This window comes from Lissotriton vulgaris, chromosome 2_1 (genome assembly GCF_964263255.1).
Source record: "Lissotriton vulgaris chromosome 2_1, aLisVul1.2, whole genome shotgun sequence".
NCBI lineage: Eukaryota > Metazoa > Chordata > Amphibia > Caudata > Salamandridae > Lissotriton > Lissotriton vulgaris.
The window spans coordinates 1,194,752,458-1,194,769,345 of record NC_141687.1 but is presented as its reverse complement, the minus strand read 5'-3'; the positions used below and the strand labels follow the sequence as shown (position 1 = coordinate 1,194,769,345).

At 42.6% G+C, this 16,888-nt stretch overlaps 1 protein-coding gene across 2 annotated transcripts in view; it reads left to right on the top strand.

Moving 5' to 3' along the window:
* The first annotated feature begins 1,101 nt into the window (after positions 1-1,101).
* The window catches only part of ZBTB44 (zinc finger and BTB domain containing 44), a 301,958-nt gene continuing 286,171 nt past the window's right edge, over positions 1,102-16,888 (top strand). Inside the window, exon 1 of one of the 2 annotated variants that reach the window (XM_086956924.1) lies at positions 1,102-1,216. The gene's annotated coding sequence lies outside the window, so the exon portion shown is untranslated. The remainder of the gene's footprint in view (positions 1,217-16,888) is intronic. The other variant, XM_086956923.1, reaches the window with a different exon arrangement.

Sequence of the window (16,888 nt, the reverse complement as noted above, 5' to 3'; positions counted from 1 at the left end):
TTTCAATCACCTAACAGACTAACAACTCCACTGCTCAAATTAGTTTCATATTTCCCCACTAATCCTGTTTGGGTTCCGGAGTATAGTGCTACCCCTCGAAAAGCACTTCCAACACCGCATCAGGGGTAGCAAGGGTTATATAAATGCAAAACCTTCCCTCCTCTATCCCTTCATTATCCTTTTCAATCCATATAACAGACTAACATGTCCACCTCTCAAAGTGATTTAATATTGCCCTTTTCCTAATTCACCACTAATCCTTTTTAGGTAGCAGAGTAGCATGCTACTCTCCGAAAAAAGCGCATCAATGCCTCGTTTTGCGTAGTAAGCGCTATATAAATGCAATTACAGCAACAGCAACACAGCTAAAATTGTGCTGCTGCACTTCTCTGTTCCAAGAGAGTGATGGGTGCAAGCCTGCTTTGTTTAACTTCTGGAACTCCCCGTGCCTGAATGTGTAATGTAAATACGGTGCTCATGTATAGCGTTCCAATACCTTCGGGTCGAGTTCGCGCTATATAAAAAAATATGCAAAAAAAAAAGTCTTTCTTTTTTTGCAGTTTTAATTAGTTTGAACTGGACCCAAAGTTATTGGAACGCTTGATTTGAACACCTGTTGCATACATGTGACATACATGTTTGGAAAGCAAAAGGAGTTTAAGTGATTTGGCCATAATCACACAATATAAAGCCATCGCCCAGACTCGAAGCTGGCCCCCCAGTTTCAAAGTCGGCAGCCCTGACCGTTACGACACATCATCTCCTCTCGGCTACGCCAAAGACGTGTTTTTCTACAGTTCAGTAGACCAGATGTTACTTCTAGCACGGAAGTCAGCACATACAAGTGTTTCACACACACAAAAAAACACAACTTTCAATCACAGCTTGGATTGACTGCCCCAGTGAGGCTGGCACACTGCACTTCCGTAGCAGATCCGTGTGCCAATCCCGGAGCATTTTTAATGGTCTCTTCCGGAGCGGTTAGGTCGTTTGTTCCGGGGTGGGTTCTTTTCTTTTTTTAACTAATGGCAAGCCGTGAGGGGCCGTCTAGCCTCCAAACCCCTCCCACAACCGCCCCTTAGCATGTCAGTCAGAGGAAAGCAGCTCTCCTATTGGCTCGCCTTTCTTTCAGTTTTCCAAGTACTTTTAGAGTCGAAAACAAGGCAGAGGCAATCGGGTTTTTAAGAGCCTCCGGGCCTCCGCCGGGAGACGGGAGGTAAGTTCTGAGTTTGAGAGCCTCCTGTCTGCTGCGCGGGGGTTAGCGTGTGACAGTACCTGAGGGTTATACAGTTTGGTGATAGCACCAAGGACTGATCGGGTAGTCGGAAGGTTGGCAGAACTCCCTGTTCGCAACCAGAATCCCCGGGCCTCTTAGATGCATAGCTGGAAATTGGTTGCGCTATTAGTGGATTTGTATCCTTCTGTAATGCTCTTATTGCCCCAAAGTGAAAACCAGCAACAGCGGCTTCTCTGTTTCTACCCGACAGAATTATGGGCCTCGTCAGCTCCCTCCCTTTTCTTTAACCTGTGACCCCCTTCCATCTGACCTATGCTGGTTCCAGACTGATCAAAAGCAAGCTGTACTGTCTCACTCTTCATGTAAATCTCAGTGTGACAATGCAGGAAAGCACTTTGCACAGCATAGTAACCTGTGTTACATGTAGTTGGAAATTGGTGTAGATGTGAAGCAGTTTTGAGTAATGCAGTACAAAATACCTAACCATTTAAGCCTGTTGACTGAACAAAAAGACCAAAAGCGGATGAATCACAATAGTCGAAACGCCACTCTATTTTATTTAACACAACATTTTCTGTGTTTCATAAATTTGAAGTATGAGCATCCAAAAAATACTTTGCTGTTGTGATGTTGCATGTCTACGCTCTCGCTTCTGCTAAGACACGCCTGGCAAAACATTCTGAATAAGTTAACTCGATTGGAGCACCAGAGCTGTGCCCGACTACTACTGGAGAAAACTCCCATTGATGGAAATAAATGGCTTTGGTATTGTTGGGTATGGTTTTCACTGCAGGTGTCTTGATACTTGACATAGCTGTTGACGTTGTGGTAGTGAAGCACTGACTGCGCTGCATGGAGGAAACTCCCACACAGTGGGCGCGGTTGCCCCATCTTCACTTTGATAGGACAGTTCTGAGGGGGAACTTCCCATGCTAGGAGGGCGCTCTCCTAGTAACATTACACTGCTGAGAGTGAGCTCCAAGTGTCGGGGCACTACTAGGAGGGAGCTCCCATCAACAAGACTATCTAGAATAAGTTTACTAAGACAAGTTTTTTTGTTTGTTTTTGATTTGGACTCACGCTGTCTGTGCAGAGCCTTGCTTGGGCCTAATGGAAGAGAAACCACGGGGCTCTTCCACTATTGAGAACACGTTGATAGTCTTCTTCTGTATCGGATCCCTCTCTGGTATGGCCCTTCTGAGAATTAAATAGTGCTGCAGCGCTCATATGTGGAAGTCCTCACACTAACAGGATCCTTCCATGAATTAGAATAAACTACCAAGGCTTTGCAGAGAGAGAATACATAAAAGGTAGGGTGACCAGATTTTGAGAGCCAAAAACCGGGATAGGTCAAACATAAAAGTAGTCTTACTTCAATATCTGGCATGTCCAGGTTTTTGGCTCTCAACATCGCTCACAATATCTTCTCACTTCACCTGCTATTTATTCTTTCTCAGCAAGGCCTTGGCAGTTTATTCATACACACTAGACTTGTACATTTAATTGTGTGAATATTTATTATATTCAAATAAACACACATTTCCATAACTACGTTTACATACCATTAGCAATGGCACGACCTGCACTCTGCACCCCCCCCCCCCCCCTGCCCCAGCCCCACTCTGTCTCCCTGCTCAGAGCAGACTACAACCGCCTCCTGTGCTGCCTGACGAAACCAATAAATTCAGTCATCTGTGAATGGGGATCATTCCTTTCAATAATTTTGCTTCACCGGATGACCTGACCTTTGTCCTAAAAAAACAGGACATGATTTCAAATTAACAAAAGCCTGGGGACACCGGGACAGTCCTCTGAAACCGGGACTGTCCTGGGAAATCTGGAACGTCTGGCCACCCTAATAATAGTTAATTTCTGAGGAATAGTTTAGGCACTGGGTTGGGAAGACTAGAGGTGGGCGAGCCACTTAAAGCTTGGGCCAGGCTAGAGCCAGATGCTGAGCTCTAGCTCCGATTGAGGCCCTCTTGGCCCATCGAATCCAAAACAAGATGATCTATCAAGTAGCTTTTAAATACTGTCCTTGCTCTGCCCTCCTTCACAAAGTAAAAAAAAAAATAATCGTTGAGGCAAAAAGGATAGACAAATAGATTCCTATTTATTGGCTGAGTTGTTAAAAAAGAAACAAAAAAAGTGGGACTAATCTCGGCTTCCCTGCTTAACTAAATTGCTTTATCTCAGGTAAATATTTTTTCACTAACCCCCCACCTTTTTTTTCATTTCCTCTCAATGAATCTGTAGTGTAACTTACTAATGTCAAAGCGGCTGCATTTTAAAGAAATCACAGTTTTTTAGATACGTTATCATATTTGAAGTGATGTTTGTTACATGCTTTACATGTCTAACATTTCCAGGGCTCACTTCGTGCAAGGGCACTTACATCCAAGCCAGACTCTTGGCTCTCCCTGTTATTTTGCTGTTTCGCCCACCTCTAAAGAAGACATCAAATATTAGTGTGATCCTCGAGCACATTTGTTTGAAATATATACACATTTGTAGTCCACTCTGCAGACTTAACATATGTCCTGGTATGAAGTACAAAGCTTGATTTGGTGGAAGTAAATATCCCTTTAGCATTTTGAAACACTGATGACATTTCTTGAGAAATGCTGAAAAGCAGTCTTGTGCAAGCAATGCTGTAACCATGTACTTACCATAGTCTGGATTCTCACCTCGTGTAAATACGGACAACCAAAGCTATATGTTTATCTTGCAAATACCTTTAAATGCTTTTTTCAGAAGATGTGTGGTGCAGATATTTATCAATATTAGAAGTTTAAAATGGTCAGGTTTAATAAGAAAGGATTGGAAATTTGCTCTAAGTGCAGTACCATTTGTTTTAAGGGCAGTTCTACAGTGTATTTGTTATTGTATGGTGCATTATTGAAAAGTTCACTGCTGCTTGAGGAGCTGTTTGCAGAAGTCAGTAAACTTTTCGATTGATTTTGGTGTACCTCTTAGTCTCACCAAATGACTCAGTGACCCACACAAACCAATGCCTAAGTCTTGGACTTTTATTTGCATATCACAATTGTTACTCCCTCTACAATTAATTGGTGAATTGAATAAAAGCTTAGCACCAGAATACTGCCTCTAGTTTCACCTGATAAGTACGTTTAAGAGGGGTCAGGGTTTATTCAATTTATCCCAAACAAAAATAAATACTAAAATTCAAACCTTCAAAAGTTCACCACAAAACGATTTGTCATAATTCATCAAAATTATTTATTTAGCAAACACAAAATCATAAACATTCATGCTTTTGAAATTCAAAGCAGATTCCATAGCTCCAAATGTATTAATCAAAGCTCCTGGTTCCAAAAAACAAAGTTCATGAATAACTCTTGTAATTTAAAGTCATCTGTATTGCCTTTAAACGTATTTGATATTTATATAGTGCTATAACCCTGACCCCTCTTAAACATACTTATTTTATGACCCAGGTCAGGTAGTTTTCAGGGTATACCCCGTTGAAACTCAACACTCTAGTTTCACCTGGTCATCGAATATATATATTACAGTACATTTTGAAAATTAATGTTTTCATTTGCTTGTCAAATAAGCCATACATTAATTGGTATAGTAAGAGGTAATACATTATCTAATATCAAGCTATGCTTTATTTATCATTTTTTAGCTCTCGCCAGACCTTAAGTAAGAAGGGTTTCAAAAAATGCTACCGCCTACTACAGCTTGCAGTGCATGTGCGCGCTTAAGCAGAGGCGCCATATGGCGTTATTACTGCTGCGTGGGCACCACTCGCGTGCTTCCCCCGCGATCAGTTTTGCTTCCTGACTCACGGCAGCTGCGCTTCACTGTAATCAAAACTGCTGTTTGCGGGATCGTTACGATATTTAAAACTGTAGAGGACTCTTGTTGCGCGTATGTCGGATCGATGGCGCAGCAGCGCTCTGTAAGGAAGTAACTTGACGACCTATTTATAGTCTTTCATTGTTATCCTGTAGGTAACATAACTCTTCTTCAAGTCTACACATTTCGAGGATGCGGAATTGTGGAGCATTTTTTTATCATTGTTACAGGTCTGGTATTCCTTTCTGTGGTCGTGATGCTCTCAGCAGGACTCGATACTGCACCCTGCGACATTGAAGGCTGTTTTGTGTTAATATCTGCATATCAGTGGCATGTTGGTTCTTGCTTTTGATGTGATCCTCTTCAGGATTCTACAAATTCATGTATACCCACAGACCAGGTACCAACACCTGTACTGGAGCCCTCATTGGTCGTGTTTTCCAGGATTAATTTTAATCCTGGCAGTGACTTTATAGCGCAGAGCTGCAGCTGTACCGATACGTCACACCAACTCTCATACTCTGCACACAGTTGTTCTTCGGAAACCCTGTGAAAGGGACCAAGGATGGTGAACAGCTGAGACGACACCGTATACATTTTTGCGAAACCTTCGTCTGCACGCTGCATAAAAGATCTGAGTAAATATTTGCCCTGGTAGGTGCTTGTGACTGTGCCTCGAGCTGACTTTGCACTCCTGTACCACCTTGGCCTTGCTTTATGAAATAATGACATCTTTGGCTCCGCTCGAGGTTTCTACGATGAGTCAGGAAAGTTGAAGTGATTGCGATATATGTATCGCACCTGACAGTGGAGTGACTCAGGTGTGTGTCACTAACCTTTGTGTCAAGATGCAGTTAGGTCTCTGCGAAGAGCACAGGAGCCGCACTTTTTTGTTTTTTGTGCTAATGGATGGTTCCCATCGGAAACAATTAGCCCTAGAAGACTTGCAACTAAATAGTTCCCTGATAACGTTTAAGTCTCTCCAGTTTGAAAAACCTCACAGAGCTACTACTCAGACCCCTACTCTGATTCAACTTCTTGAAACGTGGCCTTCACTTCCTCCAGAATTGCATCCCAGTCTTTGGCTATGGGGTTACGCCCAAGTCCTTTAGTACAGCCTCTTCTTTATAATGTGGTGCAGTGCTTCAGTAAAATCATCCCCTTGCAATCCGCAATTCACCATCCTAGATTTTAGCCCTTCCATGCCAGGGGTATGAGTGGCAGGGTATTTTGGGATGGGCTCACTAGTAAGTCCCTGCTGCTGGGGAATTTGGCATGCCACACGTATGAAGCATATAATTCCATTTTCCCTTCTCTGACTTAATTTGTGTTATTTAAGAGTGTAGTAGTGTTCTCTTTTTGTGTTGATCACCTAGTGCAGTCTTAGCAAACAACAGAACTCATCAATAAATCCTTCCATATGCTGCAGTTAGGGAAATGTACTTGCTCTTTGGGCAGGTGGAATATAAGTAGAATGAAGGGCTGTGTTTGCGGATACCCATACACACAAACACACACACACTCAACCACACACACAACCACACACACACACACAACCACACACACACACCCACAAACACACAATCACACACAACTAAACACAACCACACAGCCAAACACAACCACACATCCACACACATCCACTCGCACCCAACCACACGCACAACCACACGCACAACATCCGAACAACCACACACACACACAACCACACACACACACACACAACCACACACAACCACACACAACCACACACACACACAACCACACATAACCACAACCATACACACAACCACACACAACCATAACCACACACATAACCACACCCAACCACACATCCACACACACACACACACACACACACACACCCACAACCAAACACACACAACCACACCCACACACACAAACAACCACACACACAACCACCCACCAACCCACACACACACAACCACACCAAGCATTGGCATAGCCAATAGGTCTCGCCTTTGGGACCTTATAAGTGTTTAGCCATGCACAGTTGATGTGGTTGCACCAAGGATATTGTGCTGCATAACTAAATACTTAAAAGGTCCCAAAAGGGAGACCTATTGGCTATGCCAATGCTTGTTTTATATATGAGTAAGAATGATGAAAACAATGGGAGAAAGGATGTAGTTGACTATAAATTAATATCATTCTATATAGAAAGAACAACTTACATGCGCCAGATTCACGTCCTCCCTGGCCCATTTTTAGCTTCCATTCTGTCATTGGATGGCACCATGTGCTGCACTTCACTATACTGGGCACAGGGACCTGTAAATATGTTATTCATTTTGTTATTTTCTTCTCTCATGTACACTCTCCCTTCTGTTCATTCTAATCCCTTACTATTTCTCTTCTTTTTAACCCTTCTTTTCTCCCCTCATGTGACCTTCATTTTTTCGCTCAATTCCATATTTATCAATTCATGTTTCCTTCTGAATCCTATGCTTAACCCCATATTCTCGTCCCCATCTCTTACTTTCTCTTATTTCATACTTTAATCCTGTTCATTCAACTCTGCTGTCATACCCTCTTTTTGGTGGTCTATTCTCATATCTTCCTTTTCATTGGTGTTGTTTTCTTTCTCCATTCTCTAACTTTCTTGTGCCATCTAATTTTTCTTTTTGTCTTCTTACACCTTCTTAACTTCTATATTCTTTTATCCTCATGTCTCCTCTTGTGCTTCTGTTCCCCACAGTATGTGCTGTCTACACCTTGAACCTCAGCCATTTGACCAGCCTTTTATCACAAACACTGTAGCTAGTACTTACCTTGCAACATCCAAACCCATGAACGCCTTGTACCTTTTCACATGCCGTGAATTTAAGTGATTCCACATGAATCTGTGCACAACTATATCTCTTTGAGAAAACCACTCCTGCAGTTCTGAGGCTTGTCATATATCCGACCAATGTAGGTCTACTCTGAACACAGCAGTTTCATGTTAAACAGTACTAGACTTTTAAGTCCCACAAAGAGGCCGCTTTGTATCTTTGCAACATTCCGTCCAAAGGCGGTCCATCATGCGAGTTTCAGAACTGCTTGTCTGAGGTGAAAGTGATGGAATCTATAGAATTCTGAATTCGGGGAGACGTTCCTATTTGCTAAGATTGTATTGAAGGAGAGTGGCATGCAAGCCCTGGCTTGCTCGATGTAGCTTTGTGGCGTTCAGGGGTGAATTTTGTAACTTAATTTTCCTAAGAAATTGGCTAAAAGCCATGTGATTCATATGCATTATTGAAGAGATGCTCATGAACTATTTCTATGTTTTATGGTTCCATGTCCAGACCAACCACCTTACTCCGTGTTAACAGTCAGCACTGCCCATGTTAGTCATCTCTACTGGCCCGTTTTTAGGTCTCGTGACCTATCAATGCGCATGCGCATTGAGCGGAGCGAGACTATAGGGCTTTAAACAGACTTTAACTAACTGGCGATTTGGTGCTGTGCCCGTGCGCTTTTAGGTCAATGCGCAAGCGCATTGACCTAAAATGCGCGTGCACATCATCAAATCGCCATCTGTTCCCTCAGCCGCACTCCTCCCACACCTTTGAAGTGAAGCTTAGCTTCACTTCAAAGGCCCCTGCTGATTCACACCCTCATCGCCGCTCTCCCCGCTCCTCTCCGCCCCCTCCCCTGCCCGCCATGTCGCATTTCTCCTCCCAACAATCAAAAGGGAATTGGTTCCTTTCTGTGGTTCCTAAATTAAAGCACGAAATGCTTTAAGGAATAAGACACCAAAAACTTTTCTGACCTCAATGATATATATCCTAACATGTTCCACAATTATTTCAAAAAAGCATCATTTTCATTAAAATCGAATTTATTAAAAACTTAATCAAAAGCAGCATGGTATATAATCAACAGTTTTGCATATAAAACACAATCACAATACATTGACATTCAACACATTTACATGTAAACAATAGTTAAAAGTAGCCAAGTTGTCGACGCGTTTCGGTGTTTAAGATTGATGGTACACCTTCCTCAGGACTACAGTAAAATTCTTCAATCTAGAAATATACGGAACAGTCAATTAGTGTACATTCATTGAGGGATTTCATTTACAGAAAGTTTTTAATCTATTGGTGTCTAAAGTATAAATGGAAGATTCCTTACACAATTCGCAGTATTCAATTTGCGGTGTCAGTCTAAATCCTGGGGATTGATAAATCTTAACCACTGTTATAATTCTGGTTTGTTCCTTTGAGTAACCTGTATACACACAATGTTATTTGGTGTACAATTAGTATGTTAATTTAATACACAAAAACTACCACTATGCCCCCTCCAGAACTAGATAATCATATGCTTACTCTATATTTTGTAGTAGGAGCGTTGGGTTTCGTTCTTTATGTTGATTTCAACGATATGGAAAACTCTTGTCCACTATTATAATTCAGGTTGGTTCCTTAGAGTAACCTGTGTACACACAATGATATTTGGTGTACAGTTAGTGTGTTAATTTAAGACACAAAACTACCAAGCACCTTACAAAACTCGATGATCGTATGCTTACTATGTACTTTGTAGTGGGAGCGTTGGATTTCATTCTTTATATGGAAGACTCAGGGTAATCATCAGATAAGGCGTCTTTTCACTCCTCGCCCTTGCTTTAGCGTGATGGAGACGGAGTGCTTCTTTTTTTATAATTGAAGAAAGTTCCTTTTATCTGAATAGAGAATAGTAGTGGAGTACAAGTATTACACATTATTGTATTCCATTTTGTGTGGGTAAAACTATTCAGTATTCGTGATGCTTTTAAATTGCATAGAAAAATAAAGCGTGTTTTGTTTAGAGCAAAGCATGTTTAAAAAGCGTTAGGATACATGAAAAAATCGGGCGTGTTTTATTTGGAACAAAGCATGTTATAAAGTTCCAAACCGACTTAGAGTTAAACTGATTGGCCGGGTTCGCGTAGTTACGCTAAGGTGCATACTTGTCAGAAATCGAGATATATAAAACCCAAACAGATTCCACCCAGTCGGTCTAAATATCTCATTATGGGCTAACGTTCAGGAAAACACAGCGCCCGGTCGTCCCCTGTCTCTTACCTCCGTAGTCGGAGCTACACACCGCCTGCCTGGTAACCCGGTCTCCAGCGTCAGTTAGTGAGCTGGGACGAGACAGGTCTTTTTATCCTATGCGGCGGTATGCTCTAATTAATTAACTTTTTACACCTCTGCCGATCTTTAGGATAAGCACGGTGTGTTCGCCCTTTTAGTAGTGTTTTATACATCTCCTTGCGTAATAGTGCCTACAAACGAAGAGGGACTAATCGCGAAGAGGGAATTATTTACGAAGCAGAATTGCATTTTACTTTTACGGGACGCTCGCTTTTAATTAGTTTATATTATATTGACTTTTAGGAGGTTGCACCACATAAACTTTTTTTTGTGTAACATTCAAGCCCGGACTTTTGTGGATATGTATCGGGGCATGCTACCGTTCTAAAACAACAGAATTGGGCCGCCATTTTGGTAGTTTATTGGGCGTCTCTACGTGGATATATATTGTATAGGGCTTGTATTAACTATGCTATGGCACCAAGCTCCTTATTCATTTCGTAATGGTACATCTAAATACACCCGAGAATAGATCATATTATTGTTAGTTATTTTTTACAATACCCGGTGTATAGTCCACATCGAGTACACGTAATTGTACCTAAGGCTCACTTATGCATGAAACTCGGAGCATGTAGTGTAAAATTAAGAATTTAATGTAAAGAACTTCAATTTGTTATGCCCAATTTGTTGCATAAGAAAATAGTTAATGGGTAAGAAAAACTGATGAATGAGAAAAGTGCTCCGGATTGTCACCACAAGATCTCCTTTTACATTCTCATTTGACCACAGAAATATTCATTTTTGGTTATGTAAATCATTGTTCAGATCATAAACGAATCAAAGACACAAACTTGACATTCTACTTTTAGAAATGAAATCACATTTTCTATTAATCAATGTTCAGTTTTTGGACAAATCACAGACTCAGAGCTAATATTCCATTATAATAAAGAATTCACATTTTGTGTATATGGACTATTCAGAATCCATTAATTCATCTTTTTGTAGACCGGTGTATTTACAGGCATAAATTCATTTTATATAGCTTGTCATTTAATTTATTTACACGTTGAATATGATGATAATTATATATCAGACATCTTTACACTGAACATAGCACACCTAAGGAAGCTTACAGTGGTACTGGGCTAGTTATCTAACCAGTCTTTCCCATTCTTTCCTGCTATTAAGACCATGGGTATAGGTGCGAAATTTAGACATGAAAAATTGTTCTCTTTGTTTACGTTTAACGTCCACATTTCCTCCTCTCATAGTGGTTTTTATTTTTTCTACTATGCACCATTTTATTTCATCCTCTTTGTGTTTCTCTGTGATCCAATGATCTACCAATGGGGCATTTTTCTTATGGTTTTTCAGGGCAGATCGATGTTCAGATAGACGTAATCTGATTTCACGCCCAGTTTCGCCAATATACCCCTTTTGGCATGGACAGATTATTAGGTAGATTACATTAGATGTTCAGATAGACGTAATCTGATTTCACGCCCAGTTTCGCCAATATACCCCTTTTGGCATGGACAGATTATTAGGTAGATTACATTAGGAGTTCTACAGTTGACATGTTCGTTCACCCAATGTGATGTACCTCTCAGTTCAATTTTGTCAGATTGGATGATAGACTTACAGTGAGTGCATGATCCGCATGGTTGGTTGCCTCTAATGGGTTTACCCTGATCAATGCTTAGTTGTTTAATCGTTTTGGGCTCTCTGTAGGTCTGAACTAAACAGTTTCGAATAGTCCTATTCCTCCTGTAGGAGAAAATAGGTTTGGGTAGGGGAATTTTACCTTCTCTGTTTAGAATTGACCAATTCTTAGTAATGAGGTTTTTTACCTTACAGCTTAATCCATTGAAGTTCGAGACCATGACAATATTATTTTCAGGTTCTTTCTTTTTATTGCCAGTTTCAAAAAGGGATTCTCTGCTTTGGTATTTAGCTCTTTTGTAGCTGTCTCTTATTAACCTCTTAGGGTAGCCTTGTTGTAGTAATTTAATTTTTAAATTTTCAGCATGTTTCTCGAAAGAGTTTTTATCAGTGCAGTTCCTTCTTATTCTGACAAACTGACTGTAAGGGATGCCATCCTTCTGATTTTTAGGATGGTAACTCTCATGGTGGAGCAAGGTGTTACGGTCTGAAGGTTTAACATACAGCTCAACACATAGCTTTCCGTTATCCGCCTCAATCTTAATATCTAAGAAGTCAACTGCCACCTGACTCTTATTGGCTGTAAATTTGAGCTTCACATCCCCACAATTGAGACACTCCAAGAATTTAGCCAGATCTTCCTCTGTCCCTTCCCATATAAAAAAGACATCGTCTATGAACCTAGACCAATGTTTGATGTTTTCATAGAAGGGACAAAGCTCATTATATATGTGGAGTTTTTCAAAGTTGCCCACATATAAACAGGCTAGGCTCGGCGCACAGGTAGCCCCCATGCTGGTGCCTTTTATTTGGCAGAAGAAGTCACTATTGAACAAAAAGATATTGTTCAGATATTGTTCAGGAGAACAGTTTCTATGCATTCTACAATAAAGGTGTTGTGTGCAGAAAGATAACCTTCTGCATCACTCAAGATGTCCTTCATCATTGCAATGGTATCCTGTTGGGGTATGTTGGTGTACAAGGACTCAATGTCCAAGCACACCAACCACTGGGTTTCATTGTTAAAGCTAATGCCCTCTATCTTAGAGATCATATCTTTAGTATCCCTTATATAGGATGGTAGTCTCTCAACTAAGGGGCGAATGAAACAATCAGCATACTTGCTGAGTGGCTCCGTTATTGACTCAATGCCTGAAACTATAGGTCGCATGGATGGGTCCCTAATGTCCTTATGGACTTTAGGGAGCCCGTACAGAGCAGGTATTTTGGGATGACTATTGAATAGATATTTGTACTCATCTTCACAGATGATGCAGTCTTCCTTGGCCAGAGTGACTATATTTTGGACCTTCTTTTTAAGTCTATTCCATTCCCCAATGTTAGACTTTTTGTAATGGGCCTTGTTGTTAAGTAGGGTGTACATTTTTTGATTGTAGTCTTTGGTGTTAAGGACTACAATACTACCACCCTTATCACCAGGCTTAATGGTGATATCATCATAGCTTTGTAAATTTTTTAGAGCCTCCCTTTCTACTTTGGATAGATTGTTAGGTGTCCAGATCTTTCCTGCCAGTAATTTTTCAAGTCCCATAGAAATCACTTTTTCAAAAGTGTCTACTTCTTGGCTGACCATAGAGATGTCAGGGGTCCACGTCGAGGGGGGTTTTAAACCTGATCTATTTTCGTTTGACCTCAATTCTTTGTTTTCAAAAAATCTTTTTATCCTAATTTTACGGAAAAAGTCCCTGATGTCTTTCTCTATTGTATACCTACAAATACCTGTACTTGGGGCAAATCCTAACCCTTTCTCTAGGATACTTATTTCTCCTGTGTTTAGTTCTCTGTCTGAAAGGTTAATTATGGGTGCTTTTAAGGTGTGGTTCTCTATTCCCATTCCTTCTGGCTGCGGGTTCTCATATAGGGTCTTCTTGTCATTGTCTCTTTTTGACGGAAGCCCTGACGGCCCCTCCCCCGGGTCCTGAAGCCACGGGTCTGTCTCTTTTGTGGTTGGCCTAAAAAAACTTGACAATTATGGAACTCATCAGCACTATCTTCTCTGGACTCATTACGTTTACTGTTGTCTTGGGCTCTTTCAGCTTCTGAGTCACTTGTATTGTATGATGTGTCAGAGAAGGTTACATTTTTCTTATAGAATTTGTTTCTATTATACTTAAAGGGACGATTATTGTATTCATTTGGGATGGGTTGATCGAAATAGTCCTTTTGGAGGTACGGGTATACCAGTTCCAATTTAAAATTGGCTATATCCTTTCTTAATTTATTTGTTTTTTTATTTATCATATATTCTTGGTACCCCGTGATGTCCTCTTTTATTTCTGCTAGTTTTTTTGTAGCCTCATCAAGTGCAGTGGACTCATTAAGTTCTTTTTCTAATTTGTCTATCTCTTCTTTTTCTATTATTAAGAGTCCCTGTGCTGTGTCAATAATTAGCAACATCCAGTCGCGACTGCACCGGTTCGCGATCAGAGTCCAATTGTCTTTAAATTTTTCATCGGTGACAAATAGCCCAGGTTCGTTTGCAATTTGTAGACCCTTGGGGATCACACCCTTCTTACATTTCTCCTCCCCCCTCCCCACAGCAATGCCCTCCGTCTTGTTTGCGTTTTGCTTCGTACTAGTGGGTGACCTGTATATTAATGTATGCTGGCATGTGGTGGCATGGTGGACATCTGTGAAATGCCCCAGCCTCTGTATAGGGTGTTCTGGCTGCATGTGCACTTGCACCTGGCTAAGAATCCTTCTCGTCCATTGATCGGGGATTCATGCGTTCATTCGCTGCTTAAACTGCTGGAGATCTGTCTGCTTCACATTGAGTTCGCCCCCGCCCAAACCACCATACACGAATTGAGAGGCTGTCGGACGCTAGCTAGACCTCTTTAAATACATTGCTGTATCTGGACAGTGCATGCACAGAGACTTCACACTGTAGGAGTTTCACCCCTCTTCACCTCCTAAACCCTGATTTTATTGCCGCACTGCCCTAGCCATTGGAGCGTTCCGACCTACGGAGGTATTCATTTATTTATTTACTAAATTGTACAAGCGCGGTCCGCTTCGGATGCGCTTGGTTCCGTGTCTCATTTTTTGTGTGTGTTTTTTTTCCATTAGTTGTGTTTGTGCCTACAAGAGTTCTGCAGCATGCGGCTGTAATGAACAGATCTACTATTTAAATACATTGCTGTGTCTGGACAGTGCATGCACAGAGACTTCACACTGTAGGAGTTTCATCTCTCTTCACCTCCTAAACCCTGATTTTATTGCTGCACTGCCCTAGTTTATTCATTTATTTATTTAATCAGTTGCACAAGCGTGGTCTGCTTTGGCCGTGCTTGTATATTTATTTATTTAATTAGTTGCACAAGCGCTGTCCACTTCGGCTGCACTTGCTTATTTATTTTTTTCATTAGTTGTGTTTGTGCCTACAAGAGATCTGCAGCATGCGGCTGTAATGAAGAGATCTACTCTTTAAATACATTGCTGTGTCTGGACAGTGCATGCACAGAGACTTCACACTGTAGGAGTTTCACCCCTCTTCATACTCCTAAACCCTGATTTTATTGCTGCACAAAATTGGTTTGCTTGGATTGACATTCTGAAGGCATGTACTGATAAAATCTTTTTTAAAGGATTTAAAGGAACAGCGTGCCGTCCGTCACTGGCCCCCACTCTCATATTGTTTGTTGCTATGAACACCATGTAATGAAGTACAGTCCCAGGGGAATTGAAAAGGTACTATATTTACAGGATTCGCACAGACTTTTACTACATCGCCCTGCCAGGGCTGCAGCTGCTCGGCATGGTGTGCCCGTGCAGACTCGACCCACCACACCCCGAGCTCTGGCTTTTCAAGCTAGTTTGCAGGAGGAACTCGCTTCTTGGTCTCCCTCTCCCCATCTCCCCCTCTGCCTGCTCTCCTCTCTCTCTCCCTCCCTCCCTCTCTCCCTCCCCTCTCTCTCCCCTCCGTCCTTCGATCTCGTCCTCCCCCTCTCTTCTTCCCCTCCCTCTCTCCCTCTACCCTCTCTCCTTTTCCCTCTCTCCCTTTCCCTCTCTTCCCTCTCCCTCTCCTCTCTCTCCGTCTCTCTCTCTCTCTTCTCTCCCCCTCTCTCTCTCCCCCTCTCTCTCCCCTCTTCCTCTCTTTACCCTCTCCCTCTCCCTGCTCCCTCCCTCTCCCTGCTCTCCTCCTTCTCCCTCTCCCCATCTCCCCCTCTGCCTTCTCGCCTCTCTCTCCCCTCCATCCTTCGCTCTCGTCCTCCCCCTCTCTTCTTCCCCTCCCTCCCTCTACCCTGTCTCCTTTTCCCTCTCTCCCTTTCCCTCACTTCCCTCTCACTCTCTCCCTTTCCCTCCCTTTCCCTCTCTTCCCTCTCCTCTCTCTCCGTCTCTCTCCCCCTCTCTCTCTCCTCTCTCTCTCCTCTCTCCCCCTCTCTCTCTCCCTCTCTCTCTCTCCTCCCTCCATCTCTTTACCCTCTCCCTGCTCTCCTTTTTCTCCCTCTCCCCATCTTCCTCTCTGCCTGCTCTCCTCTCTCTCCCTCCCCTTTCTCTCCCCTCCGTCCTTCGCTCTCGTCCTCCTCCTCTCTTCTTCCCCTCCCTCTACCCTCTCTCCTTTTCCCTCTCTCCCTTTCCCTCACTTCCCTCTCTTCCCTCTCCTCTCTGTCTCTCTCACCTCTCTCCCCCTCTCTCCCCCTCTCTCTCTCTCCACCTCTCTCTCCTCTCTCCCTCTCTTTACCCTTTCCCTCCTCTCTCCCTCTCCCTGCTCTCCTTTTTCTCCCTCTCCCCCTCTGCCTGCTCTCCTCTCTCTCTCCCTCTCTCCCTCTCCCCTCCGTCCATCGCACTCGTCATCCCCCTCTCTTCTTCCCCTCCCTCTACCCTCTCTCCTTTTCCCTCTCTCCCTTTCCCTCACTTCCCTCTCACTCTCTCCCTTTCCCTCTCTTCCCTCTCCTCTCTCCCCGTCTCCGTCTCTCCCCCCCTCTCTCCTCTCTCCAATTATTTACCCTCTCCCTGCTCTCCTTTTTCTCCCTCACCCCATCTCCCCCTCTGCCTGCTCTCCTCTCTCTTCCTCCTCCTCTCTTCTTCCCCTCCCTCTCTCCCTCTA